At 43.8% G+C, this 21622-nt stretch overlaps 1 long non-coding RNA gene across 1 annotated transcript in view; it reads right to left on the minus strand.

Annotated features, from left to right (window-relative positions):
• Positions 1–400: 400 nt before the first annotated feature.
• The window catches only part of LOC126982588 (uncharacterized), a 46776-nt gene continuing 25554 nt past the window's right edge, over positions 401–21622 (minus strand). The window contains exons 3-4 of the long non-coding RNA XR_007735255.1: positions 16054–16153; positions 401–3120 (exon numbers count right to left, since the gene is read on the minus strand). This is a non-coding gene — a long non-coding RNA (uncharacterized LOC126982588). The remainder of the gene's footprint in view (positions 3121–16053; positions 16154–21622) is intronic.

Below are 21622 nucleotides of genomic sequence, written 5' to 3' on the forward strand. Positions count from 1 at the left end.
CCAACCTGCCTAGGTGCCAGGAATCTAGCTTAAGTGAACCTACTATAGTATTATGCAGCAGGTCAGTTTGCATACAGATAGTCACACAAATCCATACAGTCACAATAAAACAAAAATTTCATCTGGCCATAAGAAAAGTGAGAAGTGCAAAGCATTGATCCGTTTCCCAAATGCTCTTTCATTGCTTAAATTATAATCTATGTGCTACTGTTCCTGTGTGTGGGTTGGTGTGTTCATACAAGATGGAGTCAGGGTGGAGTGTCCTGTCTTCTCTAATTTCTCTCTAATTTTTTTACAGAATTGTTTCAGGAAATATGATTTCGTCAGGTAATAATATATTCCACAGATCCATTGCTCTGCTGGGATGTTGAATGGTTCTCATCTTTCTCTCCCACAGTGGCACACAGCCCTTACCGGTATCTTGGGCTACATCTGGAAATAAATAAAATGTTCAGAAAAGGCCATGGTTAATGAATTTGAGGTATAGTACTTGGAGGAGTGATAAAAAAAAAAAATGTCAGGAAATAGACACACCTCAGAATCCTTTGCCCTTGAGGATGGATAAAAAGAATGAAAGATATCTCATAACATGGCGTCGTTTGCCACAGTATGAACAACGGCACAACTCTACGCTCCCCACCTCAACACCTCTCCACCCTTCCCTTTGTTGTCTTCCGCGACCTTCCACCTCCTTCAATCCTCTCTTTGTATGTCCTCCACCTCCTCCTGTGGATGGCACGTGGAACGGTTTCAAGAACAAACTCCTAGAGGTAGAGAGAACAACTGTTCCCATGAAGACTAGGAGAACAAATAATGGCCACAAGCCCACCATGGATGACTACCCAAGTTCGACAGGCGATTAATTTAAAGAAGAGAAAATACAACTTGCTAAAGGAAAACAGCACTGACGAGGCTCGCGAACAGTACCATCAAAGCCTCAGAGCCTGCAGAACTCTTATTCGCCAGCGTAAACGCGACTCTGAAAAGCAGATTGCACGCGAAGCCAAGTCCAACCCGAAAAAGTTCTTCATGTATATAAGAACCAAAAAGAAGACAAAAAGCAATATCGGTCCCCTAAAAGATGAAAGTGACGTACTAACACAGGACAGCAGACAAATGGTTGAAATCCTAAACAGAAACTTCGCGTCTGTGTTCACGGTCGAGAACACCCAGTCCGTACCCAAGAGCCCTACCCCACTGATGGGAATCACTCCCCTAGAAATTGGCACAATCGATGAACGGGATGTGAAAAAGTACCTAGACAAACTCGAGACAAACAAGTCCACCGGACCAGACGACTTGTCACTCAGGCTGCTCAAGGAACTCAAGCAGCAAATCCTCTAGCCACTCACTGCCATCTACAATCTGTCACTACAACAAAACAAAGTCCCGAAAGACTGGAAACAAGCGAATGTAACACCGATCTTCAAAAAGGGAGACAAAAGCGTGGCCCTAAACTACAGACCAATCAGCTTGACCTCAGTGGCCGGAAAAATCCTCGAGAAGATCATCAGAGACAAACTCGTTAGGTTCCTTGAAGACATCATCATCATTTCCGATGCTCAGCACGGTTTCAGGAATAAGCGCTCATGCTTAACCAATTTACTGGACTTCTTCCCAAACTGGGATATTCATATCCCCAGTGGTTATATATCTAGACTTTCAAAAAGCCTTCGACTCCTCAACTCCTCCTCAAGAAACTCAAGTCGGCGGGGTTAGGCGGCAATCTGACAGCGTGGATCAAAGACTGGCTCACTGGAAGGAAACAACGAGTTGTACTCAACGGACAGGCCTCCGAGTGGCTCCCGGTCACAAGTGGAGTGCCACAGGGGTCAGTGCTGGGACCCATACTCTTCATCATATATATCAACGACCTAGAACAAGGATTAAGATCCAATCTTACAAAATTTGCCGCCGACATAAAGGTGGGTGGGAAGGCTCTCACGACAGCAGACTGCGAAATTATCCAGAGAGACCTGGACCTGATCACTCGGTGGTCGGAATAATGGTAGATGTCCTTCAACACTACCAAATGTAAAGTAATGCATATCAGATCCAGAAACCGCAATCACACATACCACATGGGTGGGGAACCACTATGTGTTATGCAAGAGGAAAGAGACCTCGGGGTCATCATCAGCAGTGACTTGAAACAAACAAAACACTGCAAGTCCGCCTGTAAGAAAGCCAATACAATGCTTGGGTTCATAGCGAGGAACTTCGAATACAAGACGCCGGGAGTTATGTTATCCTTGTATAACTCGCTGGTAAGGCCCCACTTGGAATACACCGTGCAGTTCTGGTCTCCAAATTACTGGAAGGACATTGAATTACTTGAGAGAGTACAGCGCCACGCCACGAAGATGATATCATCACTGAGGACGAAGCCCTATGAAGAGCGACTCGAGTGACTCAACCTCTTCACGTTGGAAAAGAGACGACTGCGGGGAGACATGATACAAGTCTTTAAGTACCTGAACAAGCTCAGCAACATTGATCACTCCAAGCTTTTCACGCTACAAACTAACCTGAGAACAAGAAACAACGGAAAAACAATTCAAGCAAAACGATGCAATACCGACATCGGCAGGAGTTATTTCTCGAATAAAGTGGTTCGCCACTGAAACAGCCTTCCTGCAGAAGTGGTTAGCGCAGAGACCATCAACTCATTCAAGAATCGCATTGATCGCCACTTTGCTGCATTGGGAGTGAACTGAACGTATCCAAGAGTAGGTACACAAGTGCTTTAATCCTTCCCTGCAAGCCACTCCTATGGCAAACGGATTGATTAAATCACTGAAAGCAGGCAGCCTAGTAATGAGCCAGCAGGCTTTCTGCTGCCTGCTAGTCCATGTTTCCATGTTTCCTCCTCCTCCTTCCTCTCTCTCCCTCATATGGACATTAGAAAACATACTTGAAGCTGATGGGTGTTTCCCGCAGACTTTTCCCCCAGTCACCTTTTCTCAAATATATTGGCACAAAAAAAAAAAAAAATAAATAAATAAAAAAAATAAACCCCTGCCTCCCACAATCCCTTGGCGGCGATGACGTCTCCAACAGGGGATGTGCACACACCACGTCAGTCCTTTGTCCCTCCTTTCTCTGCAGCAGCCCATCGATCTGAAATATTAAGAGTTGAGAATCGTTTGTTTTGATGAACGATTTGTTAGTAAGTTAATACATTTGTTAAGTGGACGAAAGGGAGTAACTCATCCCCCATCTCGACCCAAATTTGTAAAGAAAAAACAACTAAAAACAAATAAAAAAGCCGGACACACAACGGAGCGGGGGGCGGGCGCATGTACGAGGGAAATGAAGAGGAAAAAAAAAGGGTGAAAACGAAAAAGCTTTTATAGGGGATGTACTTTTCCCTCGGTTCAAACGGCAACTCGGCGCCACGGCGGGGCAGCGACTGGCGAGCCGGAATATAATTGACAAGTGACGTCCAGCGAACAGTAAAAAGATATTTGTGTGTGAGGGATTTCAACCGTGGGGAGGCCAGTTAGTTGATGGGCTTACATGTTGCAGTGCTGAAGGCTGTGTGTGTGTGTTTGAGCAATGGCGTGTGTTAAAAAAGCCAAATGTACGTATACCAACATTGGAAAGGCCACAGACAACATTCTTTTCACTCCGACGTTGAAAAATTAGTGAGGGGAGGGAGCAGGTGTGTGTGTGGGGGGGGGGGGGGGGTATGGGGGCCGCGCGCGCACTGCCTAACACCCTCCCACTCCTGACAGCGAGACGAATGGAAAGATTTACGTCTAGCGTTGATTCATTGGGGTCAAGATGAGGATGGGGCGAGCTGGTGTGGCGCGGCGGGGGTGTGGCTGCGAGGGTGGCGTGGGAGGGGTGGAACACGGGTAACAGCGAAGTGATATACAACTGAAAGACAGATGGGTACGTGGGAAGATGTGGCGTTTGGAAAAGTGTGTCAACGGAAATAAGTAAAGATGGAGATGAAGAGGTGGGGTTAGGTGAAGATTATTGTGGAGATATTTGTGAAAGAAAATGGTAAAGGTTGGGGTGTATAAATGTGGTGGCTGGGATGGAAGCAAGAGTGGTGAGGGGGTTTGATGAAAGGATACGTTGGGATGCAGATAAATGTATAACTGTATGTAACGGGAAGACAAGGGAAGCCACACAGTAAAGGTCGGGACGTGGGTGGTGACTGAAATATCGACGAGAGATGACTGATAGAAGGCAGACTGGAATAGTAACCAAACGAGAAAAATGATTGGTTAAAGGAAATTCATACATTTGGCTGAGAGTGATGTTACTGCATTGACAAAGTATAGGATGGAGCAAAACAGACAGGAATAGGAATAGAAATAGGAAAAGGAAAAAGGGATAGGTGTTAGTGACGAATGGAGCAAAATAGATATATATGCAATAGGAATACGATACATTAGGAATTAGGTGATGGTATTGCAATGACAGAAAAAGATACGTAAAGATGTACAGATGCCAAGAGGGTGAGAATGGAGGTGGGTGAAGGAAGGAAATAAGATGAGAAATAAATGGGAGGTATTAGACTAGGCAAAATCAGTCTGATACATTAGGGATTAAGTGATGGTACAGCGATAACAAAAGGTATATGAATTTTTTTTTTTTTACAACAAAGACAGCTCAAGGGCACACAAAAAAATAAAAAATAATAATAAAAAAAGCCCGCTACTCGCTGCTCCCAAAGGTGTAAGCAGGTGAGAGTGGAGGTGAGGGAAGGAAGGAAATAAGGATGGGAGGAAGAAAGGAAGGAAGAAAAAGGCTAGACAAAAGGAATCGGATACATTAGGAACTTGATGATGGTAAAGGGGATGGAAACAGAAAGGGAATAAGAATGAGGGAGAGATAGGAAAGTCTGGACAAAATGAATAAGATAGATTAGGAATTAGGTGATGGTCTAGCGATGTTGGAAAACGTAGGTAAAGGTGTATAGGTTTAAGTAGATGAGAGTGGAGGTGCGGAAGGAAGGAAATGAAAATGGGAGGAATAAAAGTAAGTATGGAAGGAACGAAGGTAAAGAGGGGATGAAGGGTGAGTGGAAATGCATGAAGGAAAAAAATAAGGATGGGAGACATGAAAGGTAGGAAGGTAGAAAGGTAAGGTGATGAAGGAACAGATTCGAGGCCGTGTGCGCGGGGTGGTTCGGCTCGGCGGGACCCAAACAAAGATTCAGTGCCGGATAAGGAGAATAATCCCATAGCGCCAGCTCCCATTTTTCGTCCATATCGCTTGGGATGAAGACGAGGCTTTCCCTACGATTATTCTTGTCGTTGTTGTTCGTTTGTATTGCCTAGGATAAAAGTGAGGCTTTCCATAAGATTGATCTTTGTCTTCTTCTCTGCCATTTTCTTGTCTTTCATCGTCTTGTCTTTTTCTTCCGTGTCTTTCTTCTTAGTCCTTTTCTTTGTCCTTTTCTTCTTTTGTCATTGTCTTCTTCTTTTTCTTCTTTGTCTTCTATTACTTTTTATTCTTTTTTCTTAATTTTGTTCCTACTCATCAGCCACCTCAATCTCCCTTTTTCTTCTACCTTCTTTTCCTCCGAACTTCCTTCCTCCATTTTTCTCCTTCTTTCTTTCCACCTCACCACCATCTCACCCTTTCCCTTTTCTTCATTTTCCTTCTCCCCACCTTCACTCCATTACTTACCCTCCTCCTTTGCTTATACTTTCCCAATCATCACCACCACCATCACCATCATCACTTTCCACGTGATCCCAAAATACTCCTTCCCTTTAAGTTTAACTCATCCCTGTCATCACTATACTCCTTCCTTCCCACCCCTTCCTCTCCCTATCTCTCGCTCTCTCCTTCCCTCCCCCTCCCTCCCTCGGCGTCCTCAGCTTCACAATGCTTATATCTCAGGGCTATTTTAGTATCGGGGAAGCCAATAGCTGCCACATACGAGCCCGAGGACACACGCGCGCACACACATGCAGGAATCACTACTTCTCTCCTCTACTCTATTCAACTCTTCAATTTTCCTCAAACGTTTCGAAGCGCACGAAGACAAGGGTGTAAGTAACGTTTGTAAGTGACGAACGTTTATGAGGCGAGGGAAAGAACAAAAGGAGAGAGAGAGAGAGAGAGAGAGAGAGAGAGAGAGAGAGAGAGAGAGAGAGAGAGAGAGAGAGAACGCCCCCCACTTCAAGAAATACATAAAAAAAAATATATATATATATTGTCAGCATACGAACAAGGAGAGTAAGAATTCAACTAGAAAATTCCGGCAAGGGGTGAACGAAAAATGAATTCCACGCCTAATCCCGCGAAATATTGGAATGTAAAAATATACGAACTGAAGAAAATATAAAACAGATTTCGTTCGGAATAAACTGTAGGTCAGATCGTTGCCTCGCTCGCCTGGTTTTGTTCCCTTTCCTTTTCTTTACCGAGTTTCCTTCCTTCCCTTTCCATAAGCCTTTTTTTTCCCTCGCTCGCTAGTTGTTCCCTTTCCCTTCCTTTATCGACTTTTCTTCCTTCCTTTTCTATAAGCTTTTTTTTTTCCCCCTTGCTTCATGATTTCCCTGTACCGTTTAAAACCTTTGCGTATTTTTTTTTATTACTCCAATTCTGAACCGCTTTCCCTTCCCTCCCTTCCCCCTACGCTTGTGTTTTTTTATTTTTTTTTATTTTCATTATTTCACGATGCGTATTTTTCTCCTCCTGCCTTCCCTCCGCTTTTATTTTTCATCTTCATTGGGTCTATTTTTTTTTATCCGAATTCGTTCCCCTCGTTTTCTTTTTTTTTCCTCTCTCTCTCTCTCTCTCTCTCTCTCTCTCTCTCTCTCTCTCTCTCTCTCTCTCTCTCTAGTAATTTGGTCTTCTTCCTATTCACAGATTCCCTCCTCCTCCTCTCTCTCTCTCTTTGCCTTTGTCAGGTTTATAGTCCTTCACCTTTACGTTCTCGCAGCCGTTCACTCCTAGCCCGTCTTACAACCACGTCCACGGCAGAAGACAAATTGGACTCCTCCCCGCCACGATCTGGGACGGGGAGAAAGAGCACAGAGGGGGAGAGGCGGAGAAGGCAAGGATGGGAGGAGGCGGAGGTTCGAGGAGGAGGAAGAGGAAGAGGCAGGAGGCAGGGCTATATACGGAGGGGCCCTTCTCTGCTACGTGCCTGACTACCTGACTCTCTCTCGAGGCCGCCTTCTCATGCATTCAAAGAGCGCCCCTTCGGCAAATCCCACGAGAGCGCCGACGTGCCTTTTGTTCACGGCCAATTACTTTAGGTTTTCGCAGGACGAGACCAGAGCGGAGTCCTGTGTTCTCGTCGCTTCTGAGTTTCCATTCCTCGATAACAACAATACGCATCAACCGAGCTTCATTTCTCTCCTAAGCACCGAACGATCAGGAGTAACTTTGGGTCGTATTATAAAACATTTCGTCCCCCAAACACATATTTGACAAGGCTTTCGTAGGAGTCGTGGGCATTTCCAGGGATAGCTTTATGATCCTGGTGGTAGTATGACCCTTCTTCTGTACCATGAACCTAAAATACCACCTATAAGAAGCCGACTGATCTCCTTTTTGGCCTTTGGAAATAATTGACGTGAGACCTGAAAGCGTCTAACAATACCGACCTGGTAAGTGTCTTCGTCTCCCTATTTCCTTTCCCTTCCTTCTTCGATAGCAGCAGTGGGTATCAAGAAACGTGTTAATTTCTTTCTCGGTGCATCACAGAACCCAGAGTAGTATTTTGTATTTCCGTTCAAAAGCGGTGTATTCCTTTCCCTTCCCTTCCTCGCTATCAGTAGCTCCCATCATAATAAGTCTTCAGTACACTACAAGATCTTAAGAGGCAGTACTGTTTCTCCGCTGTGACGCGGCATGGCTGTGTAGCAAGGGCATTACCTTTCGTCCTCTTCCATAGCAGCTACCACTCATTCTTTCAGTTTCAGTCATCGCCTGCCAACAAAACCACCCACCTGCTGTCCACAAGACCACCCATCTACGAGGAGAAGTCCAAGAAGCGAAAAAGAACGAAGAACGGGGGGCGGAGCCAAATGCAAGATGCGCTACTATAAACAACACTCGCCTGCCAGAACGCAGGCTGGGCCATGACCATCTGGCCACCACCTGGAAGACCGACCATCAGGAACCCCCAGGAAGATGCAGGAAGGCGGCGCAACAGGCAACGAAAAAAAAAAAAAAAAAAAAAAACGGGGAGTATACGTCAGGGGGCGCGTCGCTTCATTCACTCAGTCTCCAACCCCGACGGTTCCTCTGAGCGAGCCCCCACGCAGTTACCCTTCTCATTCAAGGTCACTCTTGGCAGGATCGATCAACTTGCCCCAGTCATGAGTTACGTGGGCGTCTCCTTGGTTTCCTGCACTCCGGGCTGCCTCGTATATAAACAGCCCTTAAGCAGGATCGACGTCTGGGAAGCGTGCCGCGTGCCTATGTAGCCGGAGTTGGTGTTCATGAACTAAGCTGGTAAGAGGCAGGGAGACATCACATTAGCGTTCACTTCTTTCCTAACGCATCACAATCTTAAAAGAGCAGCCGCAGCTCCTGTGTCTTCGCTGCGGCACGGGATGGCTGGCCGAGAGCACCAGGGTGACTCCTCTTTTTATCTCCCTATTCCTTTCCTTTACCTTCGCTTCCATTTCTCGATACCAGCATCACCTATCAAGCTACAGTCCATTCCTCTCCTAAAGAACCGTAGGCTAAAGGTAACAACTTCAGTTCTATTTCTCCGGAGGCTGGGACACAGAACGGATGTGAGCATGACAGGACGGGCGATCTCTCCTTAAGCATCGCATCACAAACTCACTACCTCTCTTAAAGCAATACGGCCTGAATAGATCGCCGCCGCAGCTCAGTTACTGCGACGCGCGGCGGTGTGGCTTGGCCGTGGGCATGACGGGCGTCTGGGCGAGCTCCAGAGATCAGTAACGTGGCCGCGAGCTGGGATTCCTTTTGGTCGCGTCGCCACAAAGGGACTGTGAAGCCGGAGAGCACATCAAAGTATCCATCAAAAACCCCGCCTCGTTACCGCCCCTCCGCCGCCACTACCGCCACCGCCGCTATAATTATCAACATTTTCCTCGCTACCACCACTAAGGGCCCCCACCCCCCAATACCCCCCCACCCTCACCAGCAGCACCACCACCATCTCCACCACCACCACCACTATCCGCTGCGCCGCCACTGATGCATAAAGAGACGCTTTTCATTTACGATTCTACTGTTCGCTCCTTTCCTCTCAGCGTGTTTTAAACTCTCTTCCATCATTTCGTCGAAAAGGGCATCATTCAACGTTTTGGGTGCGATTTCGGAAACTATTTCGGGTTCTTTCTTCTCTGCGATTGGGAAAATACATCAATTTGTGTTCTCGTATATGAAAAAGTGAGTGAAGCGACACGTCCCCAGGTGTATACTCCCCGTTTGTTAGTATTTGAAGAAAACTGAAAACTTGTACAACGTTTTGGGTACTATTTGGGGTTCTATTGTCTCAGCGATTGGGGTCATACATCAGTTTGAGTTCTCGTATTTGAAGAAGTGAGTGAAGCGACGTGCTCCCGGGTGTATGCTCCCCGTTTGTTAGAAAGTTAGCATTTGAAAAATAAAAGAAAACTCTCAAAGGTGGGAGTCCCTGGTGGCGGTGGGCGGTGCGGGTGATGAATAGCCTTGTGCACAGTCTCGGTGTTGCACAGGCAAAACTCCAAAGAAAAACCAACACCAGAGAGTCAAAACAAATCAAAGAATCAAAACAAACAAGATGGAAGAGAGGCTTTGATCATGAAGGTGACCATGAGGGAGGGTCTCTCTCTCTCTCTCTCTCTCTCTCTCTCTCTCTCTCTCTCTCTCTCTTCCTTTTCTTTCTCTGTCTCTCTCGGTCTTTCCCTGTCAGATGCTTATGATGAAAGGAGAAGTAGAATAGTAGTAGTAGTAGTAGTAGTAGTAGTAATGGTAGTAGTAGTAGTAGTAGTAGTAGTAGTAGTAGTAGTAGTAGTGGCAGTAATAGTGGCAGTAATAGTAGTAGTAATAGTAGTAGTAATAGTAGTAGTTGTGTTGAAGGCAAAAGGAGGAGGAGGAGGAGGAGAAACAAGAGGAGGAAGAGGAGAGCAAGGTATGGAAAAATATTGAAAAACATGATGAGAGAGAAAATGGAAATGGAAAGGTTAGGGAGAATATTGCAGGGGAGGGGGAGTGGGAGTAGGGGAGGATATGAGGGAGGGATGGGGAGGAGGGGAGGGGGAGGGCAAGCCGATAAGGAGGGGGGGGGGGAGGGGATCAAAGGAAGATGAATGAGGACCGGGTTTAGGGGGGAAGAAAGTAGATCAGTGGCCGGGAATATAAATGACAGGTAGATGAGGGAGCGGAAGGAAGGCAGGAAGGTGGGCAGGTCCGGGAGGTAATAAGGGGAAGGGGAGAAGGGCGATACTCGGCGCACTTCCACTTACCGACCCCACAACTAACCACTTCCTACTCTCCCGTATTCCATCAAGTGAACTTTAATGACCGCCGACGCAACCAGCAACTTCTTCTTCCGCAAGTTTTACCTAACCCGTAAAAAATGTGTCAACTTCCATCCCATAAATAACCGTTGCATTGGTATTTATTACTGTAAAGGACACAGCTCAATGGCAAAAAAACAAAGGAAAATAAAAAAGCCCGTCAGTTTGATTTTATTACGCGGCACTGTAGCAAAAATTTAGGTACCGCCCCTACAACCAAACATTTCCTCGCACACTTATAACGTAAAAAATCAAAGTCCGTCCCTTAGAAAATGATAATAGGTGTAATAGTTTAACCACAGCGCGTCACCAACCAAGTTAATGACCGACACCCAATGATTTTCTTTTGTTACCCGCGAAGCCAATAATAATAATACAAAAAAGGTGAAAAAAAAGAAAGTTCATCTATAAAATTAAAAGTTGAAGTTGTTTAAACGCGTTGCATCACCCACCACGTTACCAGCCGACACCTAATGATGATTTTTTTTGTTTGTTTGTTAAGCGTGAAGCAAAATGCGTAAAAGTAAAAAAATAAATAAAAGAAATAAAGTTTCTTCTAAAATTAATAGTTACCGGCAGATACCCAATGATTCATATTTTTGTTTCAAGCGAAGCCAAATAAGTAAGAGCAGAAAAGCTGAAAAGTAAAAAAAAAAAAGTAAAAGGCAAAAATAAAAAGCCAAACGTGAACTAGAAAAAAATCAGTTCCTTAGCAAAAAAAAAAAAAAAAAAGTAAAAAGCAAATAGCCCCCCCCCCAAAAAAAAAAAAATCCATCCCTTAAGTTAAAAAAGTATAAAGTAAAAAGTTACCCCCCCAAATCCACCCCTTAAATTAAAAGCTGAAGCCATTTACGTAAAAACAACAACAACACTAGTCGGTATTATATTATTCTGATTGTTGTTCCGATGAAGCCCGACACGCGGCCGATACATTTCCATTAAGTGGGCGAAACGTTAATGCGAGGGAGCGAATATTCCATTAAAAAAAACAGCCAAGCAATTTTTATAACGCTCCACTCAAAGCTGATTAATTTATAGTTTTCGAAATCAAACGAGACCGATAGAATATACGCAAAAGAGAACCGAGGCAATATTTCAGTTTTTTATATTTTTATTTTATTATTAGATGGATGGAAAATAAGTTCCTGTGGTTTCTCAATATAGTAAAATCTACGGAAGGAATGTGCGGTTTACAATTTGATTTTTATTTTATTTATTATTATTTTCTCACTTTATTTCTTTTATCCTTCTTCTCTTTTCCTTTTTCCGTCTTTATCACAGCACTGTTATCTCCTTTCCTCTTCAGCTATTTTCTCATTCCTTTTTTTCCCCTTTCCCTTGACGCCCTTTTTTTTTATTCCATTTTTTACTCGTATCTTTTATTTCTTCCTCTTCCCTTTCTCCTCTTTAATTTTCGTTACTTTTCTCTCCTTTCCTCTTCAGTTATTTTCTCAGCACTTTTTTTTCCATTTCCCTTCATGTATTTTTTTTTGTATTTCATTTATTACTCGTATCTTTTATTTCTTCCTCTTCCTCTTCCCCCCTTCCCGTCCTTTCTTCTCAATATTTTTTCTCTTTTCCTCTTCAGTTATTTTCTCAGGACTTTTTTTCCATTTCTCTTCATGCATTTTTTTTTTTATATTGCACTATTACTCGTATATTTTGTTTCTCCTTTTCTCATTACATTATTCTTTCCATATCGCTGTTTCCATGCTCTTTTGCTTTTCCACGAACCATTTATTATTTCCTGTTACGGTTCTTTGTCTATCTTAATTTTTTCCCATTTCATCTATTTCTCATGACCATTTGATTTAATTTTCTAACCTTTTATTTTGTCATATTTTTCATCGCCTCATTTTCTCTCATCGTTTCCACCAATTTCTTGTAATGACACGATTCTTTTTGTTCCTCTTCCCCCTCTGATTCATTTTTCCGAACGTTAATGTTATTGTGTCCATTTTTCTTTTCCTTTGTCAAATTATTGCTATGAATTTTGTCAAGCATTTTTTTCCTTTCTTTTCACTCATCATTCATAACTCCTTTCCTGTTTTTCTTTCCTCCCCTTCTTTCCAATTCCTTTTTTTCTTTTTAATTGTTGTCTCCATGGAAGAGGAGGAGGAAGCGAAAAAGAATGGAGATGATAAGGAAATTACAACAACACTAATGATGATGATGATGATGATGATGATGATGGATAAAATGGTAATGAATAGTAGAAGAAAAGAAAAAAATAAGAATGTTAAAAAAGGAGGAGGAGGAGGAGACGGAGACGGAGAAAGAGAAGGAAGAGAAGAAAAGGCGAAGAGGAGGGAGAAGAAGGAAGTGAAGTAGGAAAACGAGGAAGAGATGGAGTTGAAGCACAAGAACAGGAAAAAGAACACAGAAATAGAAGGATGAGGAGTAGCGGAGAAAGAACAGGAAAAGAAGGAGGAACAGGAGGAGGAGGAAGAGGAGGAGGAGGACGAGGACTAGAAGGGCAGCGTTGCAATGTCTCGTCCTTCTAGTCCCGGCGGTGCTCGTACACAATAGACACGCGGGGTCCCGCCGGGGGTTCGCTGCAGCCCGCGCCGTCTCCGGAATGATCACTCCTCGCCTCTCTCTCTCTACCTCTCCTCTTGCCGCGGCGCGCTGGGAAATCACGGAGGCGTCGCCCGGCTTATGACTGTATATACGCGCTGGCTATTTCTTGTGTTTATTTTCCTATTTTTGTTTCTTTTGATTACTTTTTTCATTTTCGTGGAAAGGGGTGTGGTGTCGTCTACCATCACGCATCGTGAGACATCCCATCCTGAATACATACATGAATTTCGACACGGTACCTGTCTTTTGTCGACTGCTTGTCGGGATTTGTCCCACCCAAGTTTATTTATATTATTATACAAGCAAAAGATGACGTGTGTATGTACTTAACTAGGATGTAAAAAATCACTTCTTCTTTTTGTGGCCTGTTCCGCTTTGCATCGCTTTTTAGATCCTCCTTGGTACTTTTTTGCACTTCACTTAGTTACTCTGTGATATAGTAAAGATTGGGTTCCGCGATGGTTCAGGATGGGATGTCTCACGATTCTCGCCTTCCCCAGCCCTCGGAGGTTCAACCCGATTTAAGTCAGGGTCTGGGCATATTGTGTTAATATACATAAAAGAAACCAAGTGCTTCCCCGCCTTCAAACTCCTGCCACGACTGCAGACTCAGTCACAACTACAACTCAACAACAACAACAAACAACTACAACACTGTCGGCATGTCCATGATAGGTGTGATTTTTCTTCCTTAGCTATTTTTTTTTATCTTGTTCCACCTTAACCTTTTCCCTTGTTGGACTGTGAGTAGATGTTATTTATTTACTATCGATCATCGCTTTTCTTTTGTTTTGATTCGTTCTCCTTTACATCAGGGAGAAGATTATTAGGAGATGCTGAATATTCTCTCTCTCTCTCTCTCTCTCTCTCTCTCTCTCTCTCTCTCTCTCTCTCTCTCTCTCTCTCTCTCTCTCTCTCTCTCGGGGGAAAGGAGGGGGGGTGGAAGAAGTGGAGCGCGGAGAGTGGAGGAAGATGGAGACGGAGACAGCAGCAGGAAGTGGAGACGAAGATAGGTGGAGGCTGATGTAGGGATAAAGTTACGTGGAGGAGGAGGAGGGGGAGGAGGTGAAGGTGGGGAGGTGATAAAGGGGGAGGAGGAGGAGGGGGTGGAGGAGGAGGGAGGAGGAGGAGGAGGAGGAGGTATAGGCAAGGATGAAGGTGTAGTAATAGAGTGATTCAGAGGATTGAGACAAGACGAGGGAAAGCAGGAGGAGGCAGAGGAGGAGGAGGAGGAGGAGGAGGAGGAGGAGGAGTAGGAGGAAGAAGAGGAGGACAACTTCAACTATTAATCCTTTTCCTTTAAGCCACAATGTTACTACAGGTGAACCAAGAAACATGAACTTTAATATGAGCACTCTTAAGCCATCCTAACCATACATACGAGGACTCCTTTAAGTTAAAAAAATAATCTACTTTTCACAGAGCAAACTAAGAAGGTAAAGAAAAAAACAACCTCTCACCCCCTCAGAAAAAATAAATAAAAATGTCTACTTCTACAACTTCTTTAAGACGCCGACATGATTTAAATGGTTTTACGGCGTGAGTTTCGAAAAGGAAGGAGGGAAGGAAGAGAAGAGGAGCGGAGAGAAGAAAAAATATAAAGGGAAGAGACAAAAATTACAAAAAAGGAAAACAAAAAGGATAATGATAAGGAGGAGGAGTAAAGGAGGAGGAGGAGGAGGAGGAGGAGGAAAAACACCAAGAGAAGAAGGAAGAGAAAGAAAAATCATTCGAAAACAATCTAAAACAACAATCGAAATAACAGTTCACACACAAAAAAAGAAAACGGGGTGGCAGGAGGTGGCGGGCGGGGTAAGGTTGCAGGACGGACAAATCTCGGTCGTCAAGTTTGCATGCTTGTTTATTTAAATCCGGGTGATAATGTGGCTTGGTTCGGCTTCGCTCTTGATTACATTTGCATTTCGCCGACTGCTGATCAAGGGGAGGAGGAGGGAGGGGATGGGGAGAAGGGAGGAAGGGGAGGAAGTGTGAGGGTAGGCCGCTATTTCTGTTCAATTAAGTGTTGGTTCTAACATGCACGGGAGGAGAGGGGAAGGGTGGGGAAGGGAGGGAGGAGAGGGAGGGAGATGGGGGCTGGAGGGGAGGGGAGGAGAGGTGGGGGCTGGAAGGGAGGGGAAGAGAGTGGAGGGGTAGGGACTGGAGAATTATTATGGTGTTCATGTTGGTGTTGGTGGTAGTAGTAGTAGTAGTAGTAATAGTAGTAGTAGTAGTAGGTAGTGGTGGTGGTGGTGGTAGTAGTAGTAGTTGAAGAAAGTTTTGATATTATGTTGATCATGGTAAAAAGGGTGGTGGTGGTGGTGGGTGGCAGTGATCGTGGCGTTAATGGTGGTGGACAGGTGAAGTTGAGGTGGTGATGGTGGAGGTGATAGTGCTGCTGGTGATGGTGATAGTGGTGGTGGTGGTGGTGGAAGCTGCAATTCTACCACTGAGCCAACAAGCAATAAGAAATAATTTACAACTTTCGGAGGGGGAGAGGGAAAGGAGGAGGAGGAGGAGGAGAGACATGAGGGTGCCGGAGTGGAAGGGTCAGAGGAGAGGGACGGGGAGGGAAGGAGGGAGCGGGAAACCTAATGGTGGACTAAACATTTCTGCTAAACAGCCTGCGATTTTTCACCTCTGCGCCATTGTTCGAGTAAATTATCACCAGCGAATTCATTACAGCGAATACACGTTACAAGCCCCCCCATGCACCCCCGCGCCCCCTCCCCCCTGGTTGTATATACGGAAGCCGGTACAACGCGAGAGAGAGAGAGAGAGAGAGAGAGAGAGAGAGAGAGAGAGAGAGAGAGAGAGAGAGAGAGAGAGAGAGAGAGAGAGAGAGAGAGAGAGAGAGAGAGAGAGAGAGAGAGAGAGAGAGAGAGAGAGAGAGAGAGAAAGATATGAAAAGGCAAAGAGAGGGTGTGAAAGTTAAATTAGGGAAGAGAAGTGAAGGGGAAGGTTGTGGAAGAATAACTTATGTGATAATTCGACAGAAAGGTTCACAACTTACCGGTTTGGCGATAACAGCAGAGATTTCGTAGCCTTCTTCATCCTCTTCCTGGGTCTTACATATGCGAGGGACTTCACCCGAGCCGTGACTGCTGCGACGCCTGTAAAATCAGATGCATACAAGTTGTTGGAAAGTTGGAAAGTTTCGTTTAGTCGGCGCAACATCTGTGGTCATATGCCGGAGAGAGACAGGAGGGGAAGGAATTATACAAGGGAACAGATCCAAGGGGACGGGACACAACCCTCGATTAATACCTGGTACCCATTCACTGCTACATATGAGTTGTACTGTGCAAACCTCACTCACTCGTCTGGGAAACACGGGCGAGGACTAATAATTTATCCTCAGAGCAATAAAAAATAAAATGAACATAAGGCATATTAATAAGAACCGAGCAAATGTAATATAGCACATAGGGCCAGATTCAGAAAAAAAAAACATGCATGTGAAATGTACAGCGCAAACCTCACGCATTCCTTTTAAAGGTTGAACGGGAGCCTTAAAAGTTATTCTCACGATTGTCTGAAAATGATAATTGCACGAGAGGCTCATTTATAAAAAAATCGAAAAAATGTAAAAAATAATCCAACGTAAGGGCCAATTTATAGAGATGAAACAATAGAACAATGTAATTTTGAGGGCATGGATAACGTTACAAAAGGGGGGAAAATATCTGAAAATAATTAATCACGGCAAAATCGATTTAACACACATGGAACATCTAAACGCTGAAATAATAGTAACTTGAGCGGGATTTCTTTACCTTCTCCGACCTCAACATTTCTACCCGAGCAGCCCAGCACCACTACCTCACATACATATAGTTACAGGGACACCTCCTCTACATTACCCATAAGCGAAGGGGTTTTCCTGCACTCTTAATCCTGACATCAGCGCTCCTGAATAAGAAACGCTGAACTAAATGATGTACGTATACGATGAGATGGCGATAACGAAAAAAAGAAGACAGAGAAATGAAGGTAGTTGATAAGGAGGGAGGGAGGGAAAGTAGGGGAAGAGAGATGCACGATGTAGGAGGAATATAGTTCAAGGAAGGGAGAGGAAACAAGTAGGAAAATATATGGAAGGGGAGAGAAGCAAAGTAGCGAGGGGATGAGAGAGAGAGAGAGAGAGAGAGAGAGAGAGAGAGAGAGAGAGAGAGAGAGAGAGAGAGAGAGAGAGAGAGAGAGAGAGAGAGATGAAAATTCAAACTCTCCATCAATTAGGAAACAATCGACACACACACACACACACACACACACACACACACACACACACACACACACACACACACACACACACACACACACAAGAAAGCACACGGAGAACGACGGCGGACACTGCTAATTGAATGGGAGACTAACGTAACGTAAAAAAAGAACTCACAACAGGAGCGAACGCAATGATCAAAGGGTTACTTTTCACCAGTTTCACTTGAGAACAAACATGCATGCATTCTCTCTCTCTCTCTCGTCTTTTGCCTTACTGGGGGAGAATAATATTGAGAGTATAAAGTTAAATACAAGTCACCAGGAATATCAAGTGGCTATAGAGGAAATACTGTGATGGTTGGCAGCCCCGAGACCACAAGGTACGAAAGGAAGGAAAGGAAGGGATCGGAAGGGATGGGAGGGGGAGGTACGAGACGGGGAGGGAAGAATAGGGTACAATGGTTAAGTGAAGAGGTAGGATGGGATGGGAAGAGGAGGGAAGGGGAGGGAAGGGAAGGGAAGGGAAGCGATGAGAAGGAGAAGGGATGGATGGGAAGAGTAGGATAGAATGAAGTAGGGAAGGAAGGAGGAATGTAAGGGGAGGGGGAATTAAATAAGAGAAGAAACGTAGAGGCTTGTGAGGGTAAAGGAGGAAAGGGATACAGAAGGAAAGAAGGCAAAGGAGGTATGGAAGGGAAAATGAAGGAGAGAAGGGAGAGAGTGGCGAAGGAGGGAAGGGAGGCAAAGGCTTATTTGGGAGAGAAAAAAAAATTGTGTGAGGAAAAGGACTAAGGCTATATAGAAACAAAGGGAAGGGATAAAGAAAGATGGAAAGGAGAAACAAGGAGGAATGATTAGACAATTATGAATAAAGAGATATATATGGAGGGATTGGAGGAGGGAGGAGCAAAAATATAAGAGAGATAGAACGGAAGGGAACAACAATGATATATAGAAGCGGGACTGGAGAGGACGCGAGAGAAAGGGGAAGAGGAAAGAGTATGATGAAGCATATTTAATAGAGAAAAGAAAGATATTTAGAATTAAGGGGAGAAGTAGAAATGTAGGGAAGGAAGGAATATACTCGTGTTAGAGAAAAGTAGGGAGGAGAAACAAGACGAGAGGGGAGAAGCAGGGCGAAGCACATCATTACAGGAAAGAAAAAAATAATACTTTGTGAGTTATAATTGAAGGACTATAAATGTAGGGAAGGAAGGAAGAAAGGTAAGGTAGAGGAGACATGATGGGAGGAAACGAGAGGGAAGGAGAAGTTGAACGATGTATTTAACTATGAAAAAATATATATTGTGAGTTTCAGTGAAGGAGTAGAAATGTAGGAAAGGGAGGAAGGAAGATTATAGGAAGGTGAGGGAAGGAAACGGGATGGAAGGGGATGAAAGGTAGAGGAAAAGAATTGAGCATAAAAGAGAAAAAGAGGAAAGAATGGAAGTTCAGGTGGAAAGGAGAGTTAAGAGAAAAAAAGGAAAGATGGTATTACTACTGCAGGAGAACGGGATAAAAAGGGCTTACAGCAGGAGGGAAGGGACGGCAGAATGAGGAGGAGGAGCAACATGAAAAATAAGGAATGAGGGGGAGCTGAAGGGAAGGTCAGAGAAAGGTATGGGAGAGAACACAGGGAAAGGAGAAAAAAGGATGACAGGAAATGGGCCAAGGGAAGGGAAGGGAAAAGGGGAATCATGAAAAAAGTTGGAGGGGGAGGGGAAGGAGGAGGAGGAGGAAGGGACGAGGAGGAGAGAGAGAGGTGGAGGAGGGGAAAAACACGAATATAGGGCAAATGGGGGAAAAATATACAAGCAAGAAACGAAAAAGAAAATGAACAAGGTAACAGGACTGTCGTTATTTAAGCTTACGTAAATAACTCTCTCTCTCTCTCTCTCTTTCCCTGCAGTTTTCGGCGCGGGACAACGGAAAGCGATAGGCATTTGTTTATCTCTTGCCCGCGGCGGCCAGCGAGTTCACTTTAACGAGACTCCAGAGAACCCGAGCTCTTCCTCCTCCTCCTCCTATTTCCTCCTGCTCGTTCTCTTCCTCCTATCTCCTCCTCCTGCTGTCATTCTCTTCCACCTGTTCATGCTCTTCTATTTCTTTTTCTCTTTTCCTTTCTCTTTTTTCTCTTTCTCCACTTCTCTTTCACCTTGACTTCAGAAACTCGGTTTTCTTCTCCCCTCGTCTTCCTATCTCCTCTTCCTCTTCTTCGTCTTCCTCTTCTCATTCTCTTCCACCTATTCTTGCGCTTCTCCCTATATCCTCTTTCTTTTCCTTCTGTTACTTTCTCTTCCCTTCCGCCAAATCCTTTCCCTTCCCTCTCAGGCAGCATCAAGGTGGCTTAGTTTTCCACCTGCCTGTCTGTCTGTACGTCTGTGTCCTCTCTCTCTCTCTCTCTCTCTCTCTCTCTCTCTCTCACACGACGCAATAGTGATGTTCGTTCCCCCTTAAGAGCACCACAAGAAAGGGTCAACGTCACCCATCCCTTCAACCCGCGACCCACCACCACCACCGCCTCCTCTCCTCCGCCCCCGCCCTCGCCGCTCCCGTCCCCACCGCCGTCTCCGTCTCTCCCCCGCTGTCTCATGCACCTCCGCCACCTGGACCCCGCACGCGACGGTATACGAGGGACTACAAGAAAGTAAAACGGAAGACAGGAGAAAGGAGGAGTCTGAGGGGATAAAATTGGACTTTATTGAAATTAGAGAGGTAAGAATTTAAAGATAGGAAAAATAACATGAGAGGAGAGGTGTGAGTGCTGAAGGGGAACTATATAAAGATGAAAAGGTAAAAAGTTAAAGAACATGAACAAAGAAGGGTTTCAAGTGTTATAAAGTGGAATTATATTGAGATGAGAGAGGTGAGTATTTAGAGAGAAAAAAATGAGAAAGGCGTTTGAAAGTTATAAGTTGAATATATAGAAATGAGGTGAATAAGAAATAAAATGGGAAAGGAAAGGTGTGGAGGTAAAAGTGAATTATATCGAAATTAAAAGTTAAAACCTTAGAGAAGCAAAAACGAAAAAAAAAAGCAAGGGTCTTAAAGGTTTAATGTGAATGATATTGAAATTTTAAAGAAAAATAATTAAAGAAAAAGACAAGAGCGGGGTAGAAGGGCTAGAAGTGAATGATATAGAAAGTAATAAGCTAAATAAAACAAGAGAGAGAGAGAGCTTTAATATTCTCGATTCTTGTGAAAAACAAAACACTGTCACATAAGTAGGGGACGAAAAAGAACCCTGGAAAGTAAAAAGACGGAAAAAAATGATCAAAGGAGAAAGGGGGACAAAAAGAAAAATGAAAAAAAATCGAAAATGAAAAAAATGAAAAAAACATGAAAAATGAAAAAATGAAAATGAAAATGAAAATGAAAAAAATCGATCAAAGGGAAAAGGGACAGAAAGAGTAAGAAGGATAAAGAACGGACCAGAGCGGTTAACATTTACGAGCGGTAGTAGAGAGACAACCTGCCAAAGCGTTGAGTGGAATTAAGGAAAAAAAAACGGAGAAAAGGAAACAGAAACAATGAATAAAGCACGAACAATGTAAATACCAAGAATTATCGTTAATCATAATGCAACATCGTGAACAAAAGCATGATAAACTATAATTACGAAACGTTTCCTTAAAGCAGTGTTGTGGAAATAAAATACATAAGAGGAAAAGGAAAAGCGTGGAGGCGAGAGGCGAGAAGTAGTGAGGAGAAAAATGGGTTTAAACGGAGCAGAAGAATGAAAGAAAATCTCGACAACCCGTTATTGCCCTCGACGCGGCGCTGCGGAGCTAAAGGAAAAGGGAAAGGGAAAAAAATACGAAAACGGTTTTAAGGCGTAACCACTAAAAATAAAATATAGGAAAGATAAAAAAACAATACAAAGAAGTAAATCAAACAGCAGTATGGGATAAAAAACTAAAAAAAAACTAAACGAGAATCTTTTAAGGAGTGAATAATAATGAAGAATGTAGATAAAAATAAAGCAATAAAAAAACGAAGAAAAGCAAACATCGTGAACTCCACATCTAAATGAGGTAAAGATTAAATAAAAAGGAAAATGATAAAAAAAGAGGTTTTAAGGGGTAACTATTAATACAGAAAAAAATAAAACATGCTAAAAACGGAGAAGAAAACACCGTAAACTGCACATATGAGGAGGTAAAACTAAACAAAAAGGTCTGAGAAAAATATCCCTCCTCCTCCTCCCTATTACCTCCTTTCGTTCTCTTCCCTTTCTACTTCCCTCCCTCCTTTCCTTCGTTCTGCTGTCCCTCTCTCCCTCTTCTCTTCTTGTTTCTCCTCTCCCTTCCTACCTCCCTCCTCTTAAATATATAAAAAAAAAACGAATATAGAAAAAA

The sequence above is a fragment of the Eriocheir sinensis genome, chromosome 51 (assembly GCF_024679095.1).
Source record: "Eriocheir sinensis breed Jianghai 21 chromosome 51, ASM2467909v1, whole genome shotgun sequence".
NCBI classification, from domain to species: Eukaryota; Metazoa; Arthropoda; class Malacostraca; order Decapoda; family Varunidae; genus Eriocheir; species Eriocheir sinensis.